The sequence below is a fragment of the Rhinatrema bivittatum genome, chromosome 4 (genome assembly GCF_901001135.1).
Source record: "Rhinatrema bivittatum chromosome 4, aRhiBiv1.1, whole genome shotgun sequence".
In the NCBI taxonomy this organism is placed as follows: Eukaryota; Metazoa; Chordata; class Amphibia; order Gymnophiona; family Rhinatrematidae; genus Rhinatrema; species Rhinatrema bivittatum.
The window spans coordinates 388,471,439-388,494,650 of NC_042618.1; the positions used below are offsets into that span (position 1 = coordinate 388,471,439).

At 45.1% G+C, this 23,212-nt stretch overlaps 1 long non-coding RNA gene across 1 annotated transcript in view; it reads right to left on the reverse strand.

Moving 5' to 3' along the window:
• Positions 1 to 23,212, reverse strand: part of LOC115091106 — a 424,473-nt gene that overhangs the window by 64,313 nt on the left and 336,948 nt on the right. Inside the window, exon 4 of the long non-coding RNA XR_003856617.1 lies at positions 10,172 to 10,243. This is a non-coding gene — a long non-coding RNA (uncharacterized LOC115091106). The remainder of the gene's footprint in view (positions 1 to 10,171; positions 10,244 to 23,212) is intronic.

The window sequence follows — 23,212 nt, forward strand, 5'->3', positions numbered from 1 at the left end:
GCTTCTTGACGTCAGACGCCACGGCCTATGTAAGCCGGCCGCAGACCCTCAGTCTTTGCCTTGCAACAGGGTTACCTTACGGTTCCCAGTTGCTCCGTGCCCCAGAGTGTGTTACTACTTGCCGGTAGTTGCTCCATTCCAGCCTGGTTCCTGCTTCAGACTTTGCTTACGTTCCAGCCTGGTTCCTGTTTCAGACTTTGCTTACGTTCCAGCCTGATTCCTGCTTCAGACTTGCTTACGTTCCAGCCTGGTTCCTGCTTCAGACTTTGCTTCAGTTCCTGCCTGGTTCCAGTACCCGTGTCTTGCTTCAGTTCCTGCCTGGTTCCAGTACTCGAGTCTTGCTCCAGTTCCCTGCCTGGTTCCATTTCCCAAGCCTGCTTGTTCCTGATCCAGCTACAGTACTCTCCTAAGTCCCAGCGGCCAGGCTCCTACTGGCTCCTCCCCGGGGAGCTCCGGCTTCCAGGGTGAAGTCTCACCACCGATCACCTAAGTCCCAGCAGCTGGGCTCCTATGGGCTCCTCCCGGGGGAGCACCGGCTTCCAGGGTGAAGATCATCATTTGCATCCTGCCTGATATCCGCCTCCTGGCCTGCTTGTACACTGAGACTATAGTCCACCTCTCCCCAGTCTCCTGCAGGCCGGCCCAAGGGTCCATTAAAACCGTTAATCCATAACAGATTGCAAGGCCATGGATTCGGCAGATATGCCGGACCGTCCGGACCTTCCTGGGATGGCCCAGCAGATGCAACAGCAGCAACACTGCATTGATATGCTGGCAGCCACGGTAGAACAACTAGTGACTCGTCTTCATTCTTGGCCTGATGATTCCCTGCCTGCCGCTGGGCCGGCACCCGAGGGACAAGCTACTTCTGTAACTCAGCTACCTGCACCCTCTCGCTACACTGGGGATGCAAAGACCTGTCGCGGGTTTTTGAACCAATGTTTCATACGGTTCTCCCTGCTGCCCCGGCAGTTCTCCATCGACACAGTAAAGGTAGCCTACATCCTGTCCCTGCTTGACGGGAAGACCTTGGTGTGGGCCTCCCCCCTTTGGGAACATAATGATTCTTCATTAGTGGATTTACAACAGTTCATCTCGAACTTCCGACAGGCTTTTGATGAGCCGGCCCGATTAGCCACGGCTATGTCCGAACTGCTACAGCTCCGTCAGGGGGTTCGCTCCTTGGCAGACAAAGCTATGGAGTTCCGGACTCTTGCCCAAGAGGTGGCCTGGCAAGACGGCAGCCTCAAAGCCATCTTTCTGGAGGGACTATCCGGACGTATCAAAGATGAGATTGCCGCTCGTGACCTTCTGGAGGACCTCAATGCTCTTATAGAGATGGCTGCCCGCATTGACCACTGCTTACAACAAAGGGCCAGGGAGTTGCGGCTGACCAGACGCAGTCCAACTCCTGTTCCTAAGAGACCAGTGTCTTCTCCTAAGACTTCTCGCCCAGACGTCCCCACCTGCAAACCCATGCAGCTGGGACGTGCCCCGCTCTCTGCAGAAGAGAGACAACGTTGTCGCTCGATGGTCCTGTGCCTGTATTGTGGGCAGAAGGGCCACTACTTGGCATGCTGCCAGGAGCGTGTGGAAAACGCGAGAACCTAGGAGGTCGAAAGGAGCTCCTCCTAGGTTGTGCTACAGCTCCTCAATGTACTGTGCCTATTACTCTGGAGTACCCAGGAGGGTCTCTAGAGACACTCGCATTCTTGGATTCAGGAGCAGGGGGTAATTTTATCCTGCAGGACTTAGTCTCCAAGTTGCGGATTCCCATGGAAAGATGGGAGGTTCCGTTATGAATTACCTCCATCCAGGGGACGCTCCTTCCAGGACCTATCATGACGTCCACGGCACCCATCACTGTCCGCACCGGGGCGATTCATTCGGAGAAGATAGCCTTCTTAGTCTTGGAGAAGGCCGTCCACCCCGTGGTGTTAGGGTTGCCGTGGCTACAAAAGCATTTGCCTACGATCCAGTGGGATACTCTACAAATTACCAAATGGAGCCCGTTCTGTCTCGCTAATTGTATGAAGGTACCTAAGGCTCCAGGACTTCCGTTACTGCACTCCGCCCTCAGTCCTCCGGCACCTTATGAGGACTTCACAGATGTCTTCTCCAAGATGAAGGCGGAGATCCTCCCACAGCACCGTCTGTATGACTGCGTCATTGACCTGTTACCCAGAACCATGCCCCCCCGAGGTAGGGTATATCCTTTGTCACTACCCGAAACCCGGGCCATGTCCAGATACATATCTGAGAAATTGGCCAAGGGGTTTATCTGCCCGTCTAAATCACCTGCTGGGGTGGGCTTTTTCTTTGTCAGCAAGAAGGACGGCTCGCTGACGCCATGCATTGACTATCGAGGGCTTAATTCCATTACTAAGCAGGGTCGCTATCAAAGTCACCCTTTTTAAAAACAAATGTTACCCCAGTAATTTTGATTATTTCACCTAAAGTAATTATGCCAAATTTAACAGCATTATGGTCACTATTTCCAAGTGGCTCCACCAAATTACATTTTATACCATCCTGCATTCCGCTGAGACCTAGATCAAAAGTTACACATCCCCCTCATTGCTTCTAAAACCATTGTCTCATTCACACATATGGAAGGGTACATTTGTGCATGTGTTTGCTGGCCTCTGCCCAGGGACACAGCCATTTTATAATATAGGTGCGTACATGCACGCTTGTTATAAAATAGCCTGACTGCGCAAACATATGCACATAATTTTAAGTGGATGCACACCTAAATGTGCAAATGCCTCTTGTACTGAGTAAGTGGGGGGGGGGGGGGATTTTAAAAGACACATATGCCCACACCATTATGTTTTACCAGTTCATTCCCAGTTCACCCAGGTAAGGAATAGGACTTCCAAACCCCCCTAATTTACTAATATCCCTTCTCCCCTGTTAGCCCCAACCCTTAAAATTCTGACAATCTATTTATCTTTATTTTATAACTAGCACATCATCCATACAGAAGTAAAGTAATTCAGCAGGGCACCCTGATGTGTTCCTGTATACATAGATATTTATGCGATAGTTAATGCAAGAATGCCTATGCCCCGCCCAGACCACATCCATTCCCTGCCCCTTTTTAAACTTTTCATTTGTGTGCATAGCAGCAAGTGTGCATATATCTAGGAAGCTTTTAAAATCCACTCAGTGCATGCCGGCCCAACTTATTCGCACATTCCCTAATTGATGTAAATGTCGGGTTTAAAATTCACCTTTTAAGACTCCAGAGCTTAGCTTGCTTTCACAGTCCTATCCGTGTGTTGCATCCGTCGGTTCCCAACGCCCTCGTCCTGCGCTCCTTACCTCGTTGGCGCCTCCCTCTTCGCCCTCAGGAGGACTAGCTGCTGTGAACCGCTGTGGCTCCCGCGGACCTAAGGGTGCACGCACGGTGCAGCCCCGAGGGAAGTACCGGCGATGGTGCGAACTTCGGGGCGTCCCCTGAAGATGACTTCACCCGCAACTGAGATAAGAGGAATCAGCATTTGCTAACACAGCGAATTAGCAAAGGTTTTTCTACGGACGGTTTTTGACCTAGCTATTCTGCACCCGGACTTACCTGCTCTCTTTCTTATTTTGCAGGTTACTTATGGAACCAGGTACTCGCTCCTCGAGGGCCTTGTTCCTGGACTGCCTGCTGATACTTCTGCCACGCTACTTGCTACATCTAGGAGTCTTCTCCATTACCCCTTCAGAGCCTTCCCTGGAACCAGGTACTCGCTCCTCGAGGACCTATACCTTCCAGCACCTGGGCTTCCTGAGACCATTGTGTGAGTGTTACCATCGGGTTCGGTACTTGTACTCTGCTTGCCTGCCTACTCACTATATCTTCAGTGTCTTTACAGCTCCACTTCCAGGGATTGCTGTTCCGGTATCTGAGGGACGACAGCCCTGCCGGGCACCTCAGCTCACTACTGCCACCTCTGGTGGTTCAACTTCCAGTCTAATAAAGAACTATCTGTGTTTGTCTCATACTCCAGCCTAGCCAGTGGTCCTCTCAGGATCTCCTCCTGGGGGCGCTGTCATCTGCCATCAGCCCAGGGATTCACCAATTCTGCTAAGTGGTTATTTCATATACTACGAGCGGTATCATACAGACTGCCACTCTGTGGGAGCCAACCCACTACAGACCATTAGCTCCACCTACGGAGTATTATAAACTGCTAGCTCCTCCCCTTGGAGTAGCAGCATTGAACAGATTGCTAACTCCAGTGGATCCGGCTTAATAGTATGAGAAGCCATCAACTCCAGTGAATCCAGCTTAAAATTTGGGATGTCATTACCCCTTGGGATCCGGCACAACTCAGCACCTCGCAGACCATACCGGGTCTGGCCCAGTGCATCTCAGAGCAGCAAGAAACTTTGGGGAAATTTACTGCAGCATTTCATGGATCCGGCACAACTTTCTGCCTTGCAGGCTATACCGGGCCTGGTTCAACGCCTTTCAGAACAGCAAGAAACCTTGGAGAAACTTACTGCAGCCTTTCATCAGCTTCATACGCAGAAGGCACAAAGCACGGCATCTATACAAGAAGGCCAGTTACCAGAGGTAACTTTCAAGTCAGCTGTTCCACTAGCGGCACCTGTTCGATTCTCCATAGTACTCCAGAAGACTCTAGGCTTTTTGAACCAGTGCAGCTTACATTTCACACTACAACCTTCGTTGTTTCCCACAAGCCTCTCTAAGACTAGCTACATTCTGTCTTATTTGGATGGGAGAGCCTTGTCAGGGGCTTCTACCTTGTGGGAATGCAAGGACCCTATCTTGCAGGACATAGAAGGATTTTTGGATTTGTTTAAATCCGTTTTTGATGACCCTGCTCGTACATCTGTTGCCGGGTTTGCTTTAGTAGACTTGAAGCAATGTAACAGATCCCTGGCTGAATTTGCCATAGAATTTAAAGACTCTAGCAGCAGAACTGCGCTAGGACCCCAGATATCTGAAGACACTCTTTTGCAGAGGCCTGGACACCCGCATAAAAGACGAGCTGGCTGCTTGTCAGACACCTGACTAGCTGGAGGAATTAATATCCTTAGCCACTCGGATTGACTGTCGGCTCCGAGACAAGGTGAAGGAACTCCCTCCTAGGGTGTTAACAGGGTTGAAACAGACCAGTACCCCTGCACCTCGGATGGGTCCAGCAATTCCTGCTGTTGTTATCGAAGAACCGATGCAACTTGGTCATGGTCACTTGACCTCAAAGGAGAAAAGATTTCAGAAGAAACGCAGTTTATGCATGTACTGTGGTCAGCCCGGCCATGACGCTTTTACTTGCCTCATTCGTCCAGGTAACAGGACGGGACTCGAGCTCGGCGAGAGGACTATTATTGGGCCTTACCACATCCTCTTCTCCACTCTCTCTCCTAGTCTCCCTGACCTATGGACCAGTCATGGTTCAAACTCCTGCCCTGGTGGACTCAGGGGCAGGAGATAACTTCATTACTAGACATTTGGTGAAATACCTGAGGATCCCTCTCATCAAATTAAAAGATCCACTACTGTTGTCTTCCATTCATGGGGAGCCCTTGCCAGGCGATGTGATTTGTGAGGCCGTATCAGTTACGCTTTGCACCGGAGCACTCCATACGGAAACAATCTCCTTTTTTGTACTAGAAAAGGCCATGCACCCTATCGTCCTGGGGTTACCTTGGTTGCAAGTACATCAACCCCAATTTGACTGGGCATCTCTAGATCTCTCCCACTAAGGGCCCAGAATGTCATAGGAGATGTCTTAAGGAGATATCGCCTGTTATAGGCATGCCTGCTACCCCAGCAGTATCGGGGATGCCGCTTCAGTACACACCATTCAGGGATATATTTTCCAAAGAAGTAGTTGATGTCCTTCCTCCACTGGAGCCTTATGATGGTGCCATAAGACTGAAGCCCAACTTTGAGCCACCGAAGGGTAAGAGGCACCCTCTCTCAGCTTTTGAGAGTAAAACAATGTCGGAAGGCATGGAAGAAAGTCTCTAGAAGGGCTTTTCCCTAACATAAGGGTTGTCAGATGATTTAGACTTTTGCTTTGAAGGAAGAGAAGATGATTCTAGTCCTAGTGAAGGTTCTTCAATATATCTAGATGAGGATGATAATATACCCAGTGACTGTTCTTCAATATCCCAAGAATCGTATTCACAGTTCAACTCTAGAGTATTTCTGTCTCGCTCATTTCACTCAGAAGATATTTATTTATTTATTTATTTTAAACTTTTATATACCGGCATTAGTGTGCAAACATCATGCCGGTTTACATAATAACAGACAGCTTAGAAACAAAGTACAATGAACAGGGAGGGGGGAGGGGAGCATAAAATGTCCAGATTACACGAGAAAAGTAGAGCAGGAGGATGTATAGTGTAACTCATAAAGAGATATTAGAAGGTGTAACAAGAAGGCTATAAGGTAACTATATACAGGGTACAAAATTGAAATATTTACAAGAGCTATGACTAAGTACATTAATTCACATGTCAAACATGATTTATGTAAGTAGGAGGGTTCAAGGTCCGGAAGTTAGCAAAGATATGTATGATGAACCTCGGTATATAATAGATCCAAAGAAGATATCCTTAGCAACCAGCTATTGTTTCTGTTGATGACGCTATCAACTCTCCTCTAATTACAGCTATTGGAGAGTTATCTTTAGAAGTGGATTTTGGACCTTCTTCTATACCACCACTTCCACTGAATCCCTCAGTGATGTCCACAGCAGCTCTACCCATTGCAGCTGATACCATGAAGAACACTCAGCAAGACTCTTCAAAAAATCAAGATTCTTCCATCACCCTTGCTGAAAACAAAGTTGAACTCAAAATTAAAGAGATTTTGGATGTTCGTAACAGAGACAAACAGTTGGAATACCTACTGGTCTGGGAGGGCTTTGGTCCTGAATTGATCACTTGAGAGCCTCAGACCAATATCTTGGATAAAGAGATGCTTCATCAGTTCCAACTTGCACATCCTTCAAAACCTAAACCTGGTACCCGAAGAGGAAGTCACCCTTTGAAGGGGGGTACTGTTGCGTCCGTCGGTTCCAGACACCCTCCTCCTGCGCTCCTTACCTTGTTGGCACTTCCCTCGGGAGGACTAGCTGCTGCGAACCGCTTTGGCTCCTGCAGACCTAAGGGCACCCGCACGGCGCAACCCAGACGGAAGTACCGGCGATGGCGTGAACTTCGGGGGCATCCCCCGAAGATGACATCACCCGCAACTGAGATAAGAGAACACAGCATTTGCTAACACGGTGAGTTAGCAAAGGTTTTTCTACGGACGGTTTTCGACCTAGCTACTCTGCACCCGGACTTACCAGAGGTACCCGCTCCTCGGGGGCCTCTCTCTCTTATTTTGCAGGTTACTTACAGAACCAGGTACTCGCTCCTCGAGGGCCTTGTTCTTGGACTGCCTGCTTATACTTCTGCCACGCTACTTGCTACATCTGGGAGTCTTCACCATTACCTCTTCAGAGCCTTCCCTGGAACCAGGTACTCGCTCCTCGAGGGCCTATACCTTCCAGCACCTGGGCTTCCTGAGACCATTGCGTGAGTGTTACCATTGGGTTCGGTACTTGTACTCTGCTTGCCTGACTAAGAACATAAGAACATAAGAAAATGCCATACTGGGTCAGACCAAGGGTCCATCAAGCCCAGCATCCTGTTTCTAACAGTGGCCAATCCAGGCCATAAGAACCTGGCAAGTACCCAAAAACTAAGTCTATTCCATATTACCATTGCTAATGTCAGTGGCTATTCTCTAAGTGAACTTAATAGCAGGTAATGGACTTCTTCTCCAAGAACTTATCCAATCCTTTTTTAAACACTGCTATACTAACTGCACTAACCACATCCTCTGACAACAAATTCCAGAGTTTAATTGTACGTTGAGTAAAAAAGAACTTTCTCCGATTAGTTTTAAATGTGCCCCATGCTAACTTCATGGAGTGCCCCCTAGTCTTTCTACTATCTGAAAGAGTAAATAACCGATTCACATCTACCTGTTCTAGACCTCTCATTTTAAACACCTCTATCATATCCCCCCTCAGCCGTCTCTTCTCCAAGCTGAAAAGTCCTAACCTCTTTAGTATTTCCTCATAGGGGAGCTGTTTCATTCCCCTTATCATTTTGGTAGCCCTTCTCTGTACCTTCTCCATCGCAATTATATCTTTTTTGAGATGTGGCTACCAGAATTGTACACAGTATTCAAGGTGCGGTCTCACCATGAAGCGATACAGAGGCATTATGACATTTTCCGTTTTATTCACCATTCCCTTTCTAATAATTCCCAGGGGCTACCGGTACCATTGCTCGGCCCCTGTCACATGGTAGGAGCAATGGACGGCCGGTGCCATCTTGTGCTCCTACCATGTGACAGGGGCCGACTAATGGCACCGGTAGCCCCTGTGACATAGAAAAGGCAAAGGCTATAGGCGCCATTTTGAATACTGGCAGCCGATGGCCCGAGTGCAAGAGATCGCTCCAGGACCCCCGCTAGACTACCAGGGACTTTTGGCAAGTCTGGGGGGAGACTGACACCCCCCAGACTTGCCAAAAGTCCCTAGTGGTCCAGCGGAGGTCCTGGAGTGATCTCCTGCACTCGGGCCATCGGCTGCCAGTATTCAAAATGGCGCCGATAGCCTTTGCCTTTTCTATGTCACAGGGGCTACAGGTGCCATTGGGCGGCCCCTGTCACATGGTAGGATCACTATAGGTGCCATTTTGAATACTTGCATCCAACGGCCCGAGTGCAGGAGATCGCTCCAGGACCCCCGCTGGACCACCAGGGACTTTTCGCAAGTCTTGCGGGGGTCATGAGTGTCTCCCAAGACTTTCCAAAAGTCCCTGGTGGTCCAGCGGACATCCTGGAATGATCTCTTGTACTCGGGCCGTTGGCTGCCAGTATTCAAAATGGCGCCGATAGCCTTTGCCCTTACTATATCACAGGGGCTACCGGTGCCATTGGTCGGCCCCTGTCACATGGTAGGAGCAAAAGATCATGCCGGCTGTCCATTGTTCCTAAGCATGTGACAGGGGCCGACCAATGGCACCGGTAGCCCCTGTGACATAGTAAGGGCAAAGGCTATTGGCGCCATTTTGAATACCGGCAGCCGACAGCCTGAGTGCAGGAGAATGATCCAGGACCCCCGCTGGACCACCAGGGATTTTTGGCAAGTCTTGGAGAGGTCAGGAGGGTGGGGGTTTGTAGTTAATTAAATTTAAAGGGTTGGGATGGGGTTTTTTTAACTTTAATGGGAAACAAATACCATACTTAACTAATGGATGAATCGGGGTCCTCCGAAAATGGATGTAATGGATTTGGGTCCCAATGAATACGAATACTGAATTGAACGTATCTGTCCCTGCTGCACATCCCTAGGAGCTGCTGAAGTGGCCAAATATTCATACATCTCCAATTAGCCAAATAAGTTCAAGTTTATCCTTGTAAGAGATGTTGAATATGGATCTCCTGAATCTAACTTTCAAACTTATTTGCAGTACTGCATTTATGCATATAAGTGGATGCATGGAGATTTATCTTATTATTTTATAAACTGTATAGCAGGAGCTGCACAATTTATAAAATACCATGTAGTTCTGCTCTGAAAGTATGTGCATATATTTCAGTATTTATGAGTATTTCCAATGCAATGAAAGTGATTCATTTGTCTATCTATTATATAAACATACATGTATATATTTTAAGTGTGAAAAAAATTATAACATATATGTGTAATAACCCTAATTTATACTGGAAGCAAGAATTATATAAAGTATGCATGTAATCTTTTGAAAATACTTGTATGCATACTTGAAATCACCAGTTCATGGATCCCTCTGCCAGTTTGTCTCTGCTTCATCTAGACCCTATGGCACTTTACCCTGAACCCCTGCCTGTTTAACCAGGTCTCCCAAAAAGTGCAGATAACAGATAAGTCCAATTTCACTTGCGCTAGTCAATTAGCAAGTGTAAAATTATATGAATAAGTTCAATAATTTATATGCGCATGGCTCTTTAAAAACAGCAACTTCTGAGCATACTTCTTGAGCCTGCATAGACCATCCCATTTTTTCCACCAATAAAATGTGCAGATGAAACAAAAAATATGCATGTATTTTGGATATTTATAACTTAGCAAAATTGTGAATATATGGTACTTACTTGTGTAGATGCTATTTTTCTTGCAGAACCCCTTTGAAAAGATACTCATAAGACTGCAGCTTGCTCAATCTTCTGCAAAAAGTAAAAGATAGAGCAAGTTATAGCTACCAGTTGCTTAGATTAAAGCTGTTCTGATTTCTGAATACAATGGCCAGTGTTCCTCTGTTGGAGATAAACTCGTAGCATTTTTCTGTCATCATCCATCATTAGTCCCATAGCATTAGTCTATCATAAATACATGGTTGTTCATATTGAGTGTGGAAAATAATTCAATAATATTTTCACTTGTTTAAAAACTTGGCAAGAAAAGATATTTCCTCTGAGAGAAATAATGACTGCTATAAAAATAATGGCAATATCTTAATGGCACTGGCTAACTCTTCTATGCTAGGTTTAGTGTGTGTCGCTAATGGGAATTGATTCTGTAAAATTGAAAAACACAGGTGAAAAACATGTACATTTTTAAATATTTAGAAAGGAATACTTTTTTCAGTCCCATTTATGGATAATAGCAGTGACCTTGCAGAAGGGTGAAAGATTCTTTTAATATGCAACATACAGCTGTGACCATATGGCTTAAAACTATGCTTCACACACCTTTCAATCTTTGTATCCTTCTGTCTCCAACCCTAATGAGCAAAGTGCAGTAGAGCACAATGGTGCATCTTTTGGTACCACTCCGGGCTGTGGGTGCTGTGCATATAATTTTAATCAAGGAACAATCAAAGAGAGCTAGAACTTTGCTTGGCATTATTCCAAGAGAAGCTAGTACAAATAACACAAGGCCTTCAAAGAATGTACTGTATGCATGATTTAAATCATCTTTTAGTCTACAGATAAAGGAATTTATCAAAATAAATTCAGCTAAAGTACATATGAATAACAAACTGAAGTACAGCATTTATGTACTAGCTAATACCTTTAGAAAGATATGTTTTATTAAAGCATGCCACTATTTCCGTTGTGATGGCGAAACCGAACGACGGTATATAAAACTCGATAGATAATTAAATAAATTTAGTATGTTTTAAGTTTAGCATTTTATGTCTCTTTCATTTAAAGCTACAATACATGAAGGATGTTAAAACCAAATTTCTTATGAAAATCAGTATTTCAGTATTTGCATCCAAAAGGGTTGCTTACTAAACCTTCAATTAAGAAGAAGGGTGGGAGGAAGCATAAAAGGTAAAAGCACATAGCTTTAGATCCATTTTGTGAAAAGGGCCTTGTTTCTAAAATCTATTGCCTGCTAGTGATAAATAGATTTTGCACATATCTTAGACTGTACATTGCTTTGAGCCTTGGGTCGGAGATTTATCAAATGCAAATAAATACATTAAAACACATATAAATAAATAAATAAATAGATAGATAGGTCCACTTTGAAAATTAGCAGGTGCATGCAAAATCCTATGCAGCTATGGGGTACATTTTAAAACACAGCGCGCGCGCGTACAAAAGTACGCTGGATTTTATAAGATACACGCGTAGCCGCGCGTATCTTATAAAATCCGGGGTCGGCGCGTGCAAGGGGGTGCACATTTGTGCAACTTGCGTGTGCCGAGCCCAGCGCGCGCTGCCCGTTCCCTCCCCCCACCTTCCCCTCCCTTCCCCTACCTAACCCCCCCCCTACCTCTATCTCACAAGTTACGCCTGCTAGAGGCAGGCATAAGTTTGTGCGCAATGGGCCAGTTGCTGCGTGCCATGTTCCGGTCCGGGGGCTGATCCAGAGGCCGAGGCCATGCCCCTGGAATACCCCCGGGTCAAAACCACGCCCGCAGCACCGCCCCCGGATGACACGCCGACCGCGTCACACCCCCCCGACATGCCCCCGGATGATGCACCGACCGCGTCACGCCCCCCGACACGCCCACCCCAAGAAAGCCCGGGGACTTACGCTCGTCCCGGGGCTTTGTGCGCACCGGAAGCCTATGCAATATAGGCTCGGCGTGCGTAAGGCCATTTTAGATGGGTTACGCGCGTAACCCTTTTAAAATCCGGCCCTATGTGTGCACATTTACACCTGCTTGAGAGCAGATATAAATGTGTATTCGCACATTTATGTGCAGAAGTTTGAAAACTGAAAGTGTACATGTAAATGGCTTCCCAGTCCCATCCCCATCCTCAGGAATTCCTCTTTCAAGTACACCTCAAAAGGCAAGAGAAATTGCTTCTGTGCATACTTTTACATGCACATCAGCCAGGGTTATTTTCAAAAAGCCCATTTATGCACATAAAACCACACTATGGGCCTCATTTTCTAAAGTATCGCAGGCCTGTAATACTTTAGAAGATGAGGGGCGGGGGGCCGAAACGGGGGGAGGGCCTGCGCTAGCTGGCAGCGATCGCACCATCGCGGTGCGATCGCTGCTGGTTTCGCACCCAATAGCGCCACCATAGGAGGTGTAGCTATTGGGAGCGAAAGCTGACGCGAAAAGGCACTTACCTTTTCGATGTCCGCGGCGTCGGTGCAGAGTCGGCCTCAGTGACTCCCCGACTCCTCCTCTTCCGGGGCCAACTCCGCCCCTACTCCGCCTCCATCCTGGTATCGCACACGATAAGGGACTTTTTGCGTGCGAAAGTTCCCTTATCGCATGCGAGCGGCATGGAAAATGAGGCCCTATGACTATACATGTGTAAATATTTTTGAAAATTACTCCCAATCTCTGCTTTATATTCAGAAAGTATGAACTACAGTACTTATCTGAAATAATGTTTTCAATACCAACTCCAGATTATAAACAAAAAACATAATTTTCAATCAAGCTGATAACATTTTTTACTGATATTGGTATGTATACATAGGCATTCAAATTAAAGTTTGTGTTACAGCTAGCAAATCAAAAGTAAAAATAATGTAAGAATTGTGCTCAATATTCTTTCTAATATCATTTATTTATTTATTATTTTTTAGGGATGTGCAGAGCAAAAGTTTAAGTTCATATGTCCATATGTCCAAAGGGGGTCCCATTTGCGGTCAATATGGACATAAACAGAATTCAATGAGTTGAGTATATGTCCATATGTGCAAATAAAAATTTAAACCCCTCACCCTCCTTAATCCCCCCCCCCAAGACTTACCACAACTCCCTGGTGGTCCAGCGGGGTCAGGACGCCATTTCTGACCAACTTTGCAAGGAGCACGTGACGTCGGCGTTACGTGATTCCCCGCGGGGTCGCTTCCGGGATCCTCGTTCGGCCCAAAAGGAACTTTTGGCCAGCTTGGGGGGGCCTCCTGACACCCCCAAGCTGGCCAAAAGTTCCTTTTTTGGCCGAACGAGGATCCCGGAAGCAACCCCGCGGGGAATCACGTGACGTCGGCGCCACATCGGAGTGACGCGGCGTCACGTGATTCCCCGCGAGTTCCCTCCGGCACCCTCGTTCGGCCCAAAAGGAACTTTTGGCCAGCTTGGGGGGGCCTCCTGACACCCCCCAAGCTGGCCAAAAGTTCCTTTTGGGCCGAACGAGGATCCCGGAAGCGACCCCGCGGGGAATCACATGACGTCGGCGCCACGTCGGAGTGACGCGGCGTCACGTGATTCCCCGCGAGTTCCCTCTGGCACCCTCGTTCGGCCCAAAAGGAACTTTTGGCCAGCTTGGGGGGGCCTCCTGACCCCTCCAAGCTGGCCAAAAGTTCCTTTGGGCCAAACGAGCGTTCCGGCGCGAACCCGCGGGGAATCACGTGACGCCGCATCACTCCGACGTGGCACCGACGTCACGTGCTCCTCGCAAAGGATTTCAGAAATGGCATCCTCACTCCTCGCTGGATCACCAGGGAGTTGTGGTAAGTCTTTGGGGGGGGATTAAGGAAGGTGAGGGGTTTAAATTTTTATTTTGGATCAACAATCGCGATTTCCAACTTATTCAACATAGCTATGTTGAATAAGTTGGAAATCCGATCGTTTATGTCTCATCACTTTTTTAAGTTAAAAAAAAAAATAAGTAGCGTTTTACATTTATGTTCAATACGAATGCACACCCCTATTATTTTTATATACCGACATTCGATCTGAGATATCACATCGGTTTACATTCAGGTACTATAGGTATTTCTCTATCCCTAGAGGGCTTACAATCTAAGTTTTATCAAGTGAAGTTATCAAAGAGCAATTCTGTATAACAAAACTGCTTTTGTTATGAGGAAATATAATGAAAATCTGAATTGTTTTCTTTGGGATTATAGATATGATTGAAGTTTTATTATTACTCACCACATCTGATTTTGCATGATTTGTATTACTTTGTAAATTTCATGGTCATGATTTATATTCTCAAGATTGTAGCATTTAATTATTCTTGAATCTAAATATAATTAATTATTATTCCATGCCTTCAAAGAAAGAAATGAATATTTTAGTAAGAAATTCTACCAGAATATTAGAAATGAATGCTTAGCAATGCTTTTGTCTATTTAGTCTAAAATGTAGTGCCATTTTCTTGGTGAATCAGTTCTAGTGCTTTGGCATTCTATATTGATTGATCTGTGATTTATCTGAAAAATAAAATATTGTAACTTAAAATTATGATGGTTTAAGCATTTGATATGTTACCTTGTATTATTATTTTATATTTTCTGTTATCATCATTATGCATTTTCTTGCTGTGAACTTCCAAGAATTTAAGATTGAGCAGGATGTAAATAGTTGAAATAAATAAATGTGAACCACACTATGAAATATTGCTAAAACAGAAAAATATAGTACTATAAAATGTTAACACTGCACAATTTATTTCCTTTTGACTGTGGGTTAACAGGTCCATTGCACTTACTGCACACAAAATTTTAATTTATCTATAAATGGGCTATAAGGTATATATACAAAATATCATACTCAGTATCCCAATTGTGATGAAGGCTCTTTGCAACCATATTTGACTAATTATCATGTTTATCATGTTACCATAACACTGACCTTTGAAAAGATGCACAGTTTATAAATACTAATATAAATCTCTGTGCGCTCACTTATATGCATTCATGGTTTATTGTGGACAGTTTTGAAAGTATCAAGAGAAATGAAAAGGTGTGGCATTGTGAATACACTATGCTGTTCAAAGAAAAAAAATGAGACATGCAAAATGATCACCATAGCACAGTCTGTTTCACCTGCCATAAAAGATAGAAATGTTTTCTAAAATGACCCCAAGAAAAGTGTTCTAGACCTCTGGGCCATGATAAGAAACAACACGCCCGAACAACAGATTAGGAAATCTTGAAGCAGATAATTCAGGACTATAAAACAGACAGATCATTCAACACTGGATTTCCAATTGCTTTGCTAAGAAACTGTGAAATCACAAGGCAAGAATAATAACGGCCTTGGGAGGATGCAAGTCTTTTCCACATGTAATTTTTAAAGATGGATACTATTTAAAAACAAAATCTAAACATCTTTTTGATCTAGGGTTTTTGGCAATCACAATCCAAAACGGATCTCAAAGAGGTATTTGGTAGACATAATAATGTGCTGGTGTTATATGCTGGGAGAGAACAAGGGTAGAGAAAGAATTTGACCTAGATAGGACTACAGGGAAATACTAAAACTAATAGAGAGAGAAAAGGCAGTATAAAGTTATAATACTATTTTAAAAATAAGTTAGGAAAAGAAAAATAATGGGGCTTACACATTAAAGCTTAGCATGCACACAAAGTCTGTTTAGCATGCATGGGAATAGCACTAGGATCCTAGTGTTGTCATGTTATGTGCCATTGCAAATATAAGCCACCCTCTGTTCTGGGTTCAAGCTGGGCTTGTAACATTTGGCCTGTTGTGGGACAGCCTCACGACCAGCTGGACTTACCCTGAATGCCGCTGACCAGCCCCAATGATGCTCAACTCGCGGCATGGCATTACATCTGCCTCAGGCTGTGGCAATATAACTCATAAGGCCCCACAGCGGGAACCAGGACTCAGTGCTCCCTGATGATGTCAAGCCCCTTGGACCATTTAAACCCAGCTGGAGCCCTGGATCATTGCCTCAGAAACAGGTCCTCCTACCCAGCAGTGTGTGTTGTTTCTTCCTGTGCTCATCTTGCTGTTCCTATTCTTTGTTGTTCCTGCCTGTGTGCCTGCCATTTGCCTTGCCTGGTTGTGCCCTTGCCTTGCCCTCCGTACCTTATCCTTTTTCTGCTGTGCCCTGTTTCTCGTTGCCTTGTCCTGCCTGTTCTGTCCTGTCTTGTTGCTCAGTGTTTCATTTCTGTCTGACCAGTCTGGCTTGCCTAACGTCCTGGTTTTGACCCCTGCATGGATTCTGTCTACTCTCTGCTTGCTGCCTGCCCAGACCCTTGGACCCACAAAGCAAGAAGGGAGGCAATCTATGAAGGCCATAATGGTGTCAACAAAGAAGATTGATGCTACAAAACAGACTGATGCATAAACATCTTATGTTTGTATTTTGTGCAAGCAAGCCCCTGAGGCAGCCACTTATAGAGATGTGAATTGGAACCGGAATCGGTTCAGATTCCGTTTCAGATTCACATCGTGTTTTTTTTTTTGTCCGGCCCAATCGCGGTTTTGTTTATCGGCTGCGCCCGAGCCGATAAACAAAAAACCCACCCCAACCCTTTAAAACTAATCCCTTAGCTTCCCCCACCCTCCCGACCCCCCCAAAAACATTTTACAGGTACCTGGTGGTCCGGTGGGGGTCCCGGGAGCGATCTCCTGCTCTCGGGCAGTCAGCTGCCACTAATAAAAATGTCGCCGATGGCCTTTGCCCTTACCATGTGACAGGGTATCCGTGCCATTGGCCAGCCCCTGTCACATGGAGGGAGCACTGGAGGTTAGGCGGTATTGGGTCCAACAGATATGATGCAGGTTTCAGTTTTTTGAGAATATTTTCTATCTCCAGAGATGATGTGGACTTGAAAGCTTCAAAAATTGAGTTTTGTTGAGGCAAGGAAGAGAGAGGGAGAGGAGGCAAGAAATTGGCTGTTCTAAGGGGGTCGATTAGGTTGGTGATTTTTTTTCAAAGTATTTGGCAAGTTCTGTGGCTTTGTTTAGTGCTTGGTCGTCCGGAATGATGGGAGGGGATGGTTTGGTGAGCGCTGAGACGTATGAAAACAGGGCTTTCGAGTCAAAGATGAAGTGGTGGATTTTCTTTGAGAAAAAATCTTTCTTTATTCTGAGGATGGCGATCCTGTAGGAATTTAGTAGGGATTTGTAAGCAGCTAATGTTGAGGTGGAAGGGTTTTTTTGCCATCTGTGTTCTTTACATCTAAGGTCTTGCTTGAGGGACTTCAGTTCTGGGGTGAACCATGGTTTTCTGTTGTCTGGATCTACCCCTAAAGTAGTTTGTACTTTAGGGGTAGATAATCAAACTATCCTCAGTCTAGCAATAATCCATGGGTAGTTTTTACTAGGGATGTGCAGAGCAAAATTTTATGTTCATATTTTTTATGTCCGAAAGGGGGTCCCACTTGCGGCCAATATGGACATAAAAAAAATCCAATGAGTTGGGTATATGTACATATGTGCAAAAAAAAAATTTAAACCCCCTCACCCTCCTTAATCCCCCCCCCAGACTTACCACAACTCCCTGGTGATCGAGCGAGGAGTGAGGACGTCATTTCTGCAATCCTTGGCGAGAAGCATGTGACGTCGGTGGCACGTCGAGTGACGCGGCGTCACGTGATTCCCGGCTCGTTCGCGCCGGACGGCTCGTTCGGCCCAAAAAGAAATTTTGGCCAGCTTGGGGGGGCCTCCTGACCCCCCCAAGCTGGCCAAAAGTTATTTTTGGGCCGAACGAGCCGTCCGGCGCGAACGAGCCGGGAATCACGTGACGCCGACGTCACGTGATTCCCGGCAAGTTCGCGCCGGACGGCTCGTTCGGCCCAAAAATAACTTTGGCCAGCTTGGGGGGGCCTCCTGACCCCCCCAAGCTGGCCAAAAGTTCTTTTTGGGCCGAACGAGCCGTCCGGCGCGAACGAGCCGTCCGGCGCGAACGAGCCGGGAATCACGTGACGCCGGCGTCACTCGACGTGCCGCCGACGTCACATGCTTCTCGCCAAGGATTGCAGAAATGGCGTCCTCACTCCTCGCTCCATCACCAGGGAGTTGTGGTAAGTCGGGGGGGGATTAAGGAGGGTGAGGGTGTTTATATTTTTATTTTGGCTCAACAATCGCGATTTCCCACATATCGAACATATCTATGTTCGATATGTGGGAAATCCGATCGTTTATGTCGAATCAATTTTTTAAGTAAAAAAAAAATATGAGTTGCGTTTTACTAATGCGGTCAATCCGAATGCACACCCCTAGTTTTTACCCACAAAGGGTTTGCTGAAATAATCAAAGCAAAACTACATGGGGAAAGCCACAGAATGAAGCTGGTCACATAAGGCTCCTCACCCAGCAAAAATATTGCTTTGTTAATATATAAGCCTTGGGGGTAACCTGCATGAAGCGGCAGTTACTAACCTTAACAGAAACCTGTGGGTAACCTGCACAAAGTGGCTGTTACTATCCTTAACAGAAACATGGGCGTAGCCTGCATGGAGCAAGAGTTACTACCATTAGAAACTTGCTGGGCAGACAGGATGGACCATTTGTTCTTTTTCTGCCTTCAATACGTTACTATATTATGTCACTATATAAGCACGCCACAGTATAAACATGTCCTGGCTTACACTTTTCAGAATTTAAACATAACACACAGTTTCCTTTCCTTCAGAGTCAGGGATTTAGGTTCAAACAACATAAGCAGATGTGACAATCATAGTCCGAATCCTGTTCAAGTCATGTTATCCAGTTATGAAATCATTCCAGTATGATTTTTGCATGTATACTTTGCACTTTCTAATTTTCAGACAGAAACAACAAGGATACCTTCCAAAGAACTCTGTGTAGTCCAATATACCCATGTATACAGGTCTGTGCAGATTTACTATAGCATTTTATAATCTGTGATTATAAGGTACATGCTGATTATAACATATGCATATGTCCAACCCTCAATATACACTCATATGTTATGCATGAATGCATATGTCATGCATGAATATCTGCAAATCATTAAAAGCATATTCTTTTCTTACCTATTTTATAAACATATCCATATAGGGGTAGATTTTAAAAGGTTGCACGCGGGTGTACATGTGCACGCACTACCCGGCGCGCTCATGTATGCCTGATTTTATAATATTCTGCCTATTATCAAACTAGGTGGTTTACAAATTTTGCATACTTAAAATAAATAAAATACAATACTAATCAAAATAGTATAAAACATACAACATGAATAAGCAACTATTGACCTTCCCCTTTAAACCCTCTTGCTGCTTAACTCTTCAGTCCTATCTCTTTACCTTTATATATCATTATAAGCCTCCTTAAAAAGCCAGGTTTTTGATATATTCCTAAATAGCTTATGCTCTCTCAATAACTGTAACTCCTCTGGCATTGAATTCCAAGTACTGGTCCTGCCTCTGTAATCACTCATGCATGCACCATGTTCAAGCTTGCTTCCTTCACTGAAGTGGTCACTAAAAGACCTTTATTCACAGACTGTAATTTCCTTTGCAGAACATACCATTGTAATCTGGATCTCAACCATCCATTTTCCAGTTTATTGAGAACCTTATGTATTATTACCAACACTTTAAAATGGATTCTAAAAGAAACTGGCAACCAATGAAGGTCCTTAAATACAGGCATAACATGTTCATACCTCCCCACTCCACACTATACTCTGGCCGTGGAATTTTGCAACAACTGTACTGATTTTATCATGTTTTTTGGTAACCCTAGAAGAAGTGAGTTATAATAGTCAATATTGTTTAGTACCATCATTTGCATATTTAATTAAAAATAATCTTACCTCAAATATGGCTTTAATCGATGCAATATACACAACTTGAAGTACCAGATTTTCACCAGCTTACACACATGATTTTTCAAAGCTAATTCACAATCCAACAGGACTCCCAAGTTACGTACAACTGATGATGGTGCAAGATCAATTCCTTCAAATGACATCTTCAACACACTAGTATCATCTAAACACTTTTTTGCCAATATAATGTCGGTCTTACTGGAGTTCAACACTAACCAATTTTGAGTTAGCCATATTTTTATTATTGACAAATATGATGTCAGGGTCTCAAATGCTTCCTTCAGGCAATCCTTAATTAGAAACCAAAATTGAATATCATCTGCGAACATCTGATATTCTACCTCCAATTTTCCTAGTACCTGGCATAATGGTGCAATATAAATATTAAATAGGGTGGCAGACAGGGAAGATCCCTGTGAAACCCCCATTTTAATTTTGAACAATTTAGAAGTTCCCATACCAGAGATTACCTTAAAGCTTCTTTTTGAAAGAAATGAGGAAAGCCAGTCTTTCACAAACCCAGATATCCCAAATTCAGACAGAGAAAATAGCAGCAGAGTATGATCAACTGTATCAAATGCTGCTGATATATCAAGCAGCACCAATAGGAACCTTTGACCCTGCTCAAAACCACTCAAAAATGTATATAACAAAGATAACAGTAGCAACTCTGTGTTGTTATCTCTCCTAAACCCATTCTGATTGGGATTCCAGAGGAAGTTTTCTTCTAGATACCTATCTAATAGGGTCATTTATCAAAATGTGCTAAGGCATTTTCTCTTTTGAAGATTTGATGACCCTCAGAGTGAAGAAACGCGCCCAAAGATGAAATTTGTGCAATGTTCTCTCAACCTAGCTTGATGTTACCAGGTAGAGAGTCCATCAAGCTAGGTTGAGAGAATATTGCACAAATCTCATCTTTGGGTAAGTTCCCTCACAAGAGGGCACTGCTCTGTTCGTACATCTCACATTGAATGTCATAGTGGCTTCTAACCCCCTACACTAATACCTAAACCTCACCTCTAGTTACTAGGTGGGCCTCACATAGAGATATAAATACCTATCTAGGGTGAGGGCATTATGGCTATGTGCTAGCTCTCTGTCTCTCTCTCTGTCTCTCTGTCTCTCTCTCTCTCTCTCCCTCTCTCTCCTCATTGGCCCTGGTAGTAAACATGGTCTCCCCAGTGGTTGTATGTAGAAAATAGCACATTCTGGCACTTATCTCAAAGTGCAAAAAAGTTATCACAATTTGCAGTAACTTAGCTCTTCGCACAGGTATTTGCACAAATTGCAATAAACTGCCTATTACCATAAAACATGCCCCTTTTTCTATCACATGCAGTATTTAGTAGAGATGTGAATCGTGTCCTCGATCGTCTTAATGATCGATTTCGGCTGGGAGGGGGAGGGAATCGTATCGTCGCCGTTTGGGTTTTTAAAATATCGTTAAAATCGTTAAAATCGTGAACCGGCACACTAAAACACCCTAAAACCCACCCCGACCCTTTAAAATAAATCCCCCACCCTCCCGAACCCCCCCCCCCAAAATGCCTTAAATTACCTGGGGGTCCAGCGGGGGTCTGGAATGACCTCCTGCAATCGAATCGTGTTGTCTTCGGCCGGCACCATTTTGCGCCGCCATTTTGCAAAATGGCGGCGCAAAATGGCGCCGGCCGTAGACAACACAATTCGACTGCAGGAGGTCCTTCCGGACCCCCGCTGGACTTTTGGCAAGTCTTGTGGGGGTCAGGAGACCCCCCCAAGCTGGCCAAAAGTCCCTGGGGGTCCAGCGGGGGTCCGGGAGCGATCTCCTGCCGCAAATCGTTTTTCCGTACGGAAAATGGCGCCGGCAGGAGATCGATTGCAGGAGTTCATTCCGGACCCCTGCTGGACTTTTGGCAAGTCTTGTGGGGGTCAGGAGGCCCCCCCCCCCAAGCTGGCCAAAAGTCCCTGGGGTCTGGGAGCGATCTGCTGCCGCAAATCGTTTTTCAGCGATTCGCGGCAGCAGATCGCTCCTGGACCCCAGGGACTTTTGGCCAGCTTGGGGGGGGGGCCTCCTGACCCCCACAAGACTTGCCAAAAGTCCAGCGGGGGTCCGGAACGACCTTCTGCAGTCGATCTCCTGCCGGCGCCATTTTCCGTACGGAAAAACGATTCGTGGCAGGAGATCGCTCCCGGACCCCCGCTGGACCCCCAGGGACTTTTGGCCAGCTTGGGGGGCCTCCTGACCCCCACAAAACTTGCCAAAAGTCAAGTGGGGGTCCGGAACGACCTCCTGCAGTCGAATCGTGTTGTCTACGGCCGGCGCCATTTTGCGCCGCCATTTTGCAATGCAGCTCTTGACTGGGCAAACTGGTGGATGAACCTATGAAACTTGTCATGGGCTAGATTCGCGTCTGTTATAAAATTCCCTCACTTGCATGTACCAAAGCTGACTTATGCTGCTGAGTGTGCATAAGCTTAAAATTGGGCACACATATAAGCATGCCAGGTCTATTTTATAACATTTATTTATTTATTTAAGTTTTTATATACTGTCATTCCACATAAGAATCACTAGATCACAACGGTGCATAAGTTAGATGAAAAATACAAATGAGAGGTGAGAGGAAGACATTTAAACATAAAGACATTCAATGAACAAATCTTAGTATTAAGGATGAACGTTTAGTTATAACAAGATCTAGAAGGCATATTTGAAAAGCCAGGATTTCAGGTTTTGCTTAAATTTCTTGGTGTCAGAAATAGTTTGAAGGTTTTCAGGTAAGGAGTTACAGAGCATAGGGTCTGCTATAGAAATAGCTCTCTCTCTTGTTTGTCATAAGTGGTAGATTTTTATAGTTGGTATTTCCAGTAAACCTTTATTATGAGATTTAAGAGAATGTAAGGAATACATGGATAACATTTTATTTCAAGCACATCATTGATAGGATTCAGGTTATGGTGAATTATTGTTAGAACTTTGTATATACAGTGGTCCCTTGACTTACAAACTCAATTGGTTCCAGAGGGCTGGTTGTAACCCAAGTTGGTTGTAAGTCAAGACTATTTTTTCCATAGGAAATAATGGGAAAACCAATAATGCATTCTGAACCTCCCAAAAGCACCCCTTACCTAACCATTTCTATAATAAAAAATGGTAGTATAAGATCATAAATTACCAGAAACACCAATACTTCCCTGGTGTACTTACCAAAAGGTTATAAAATG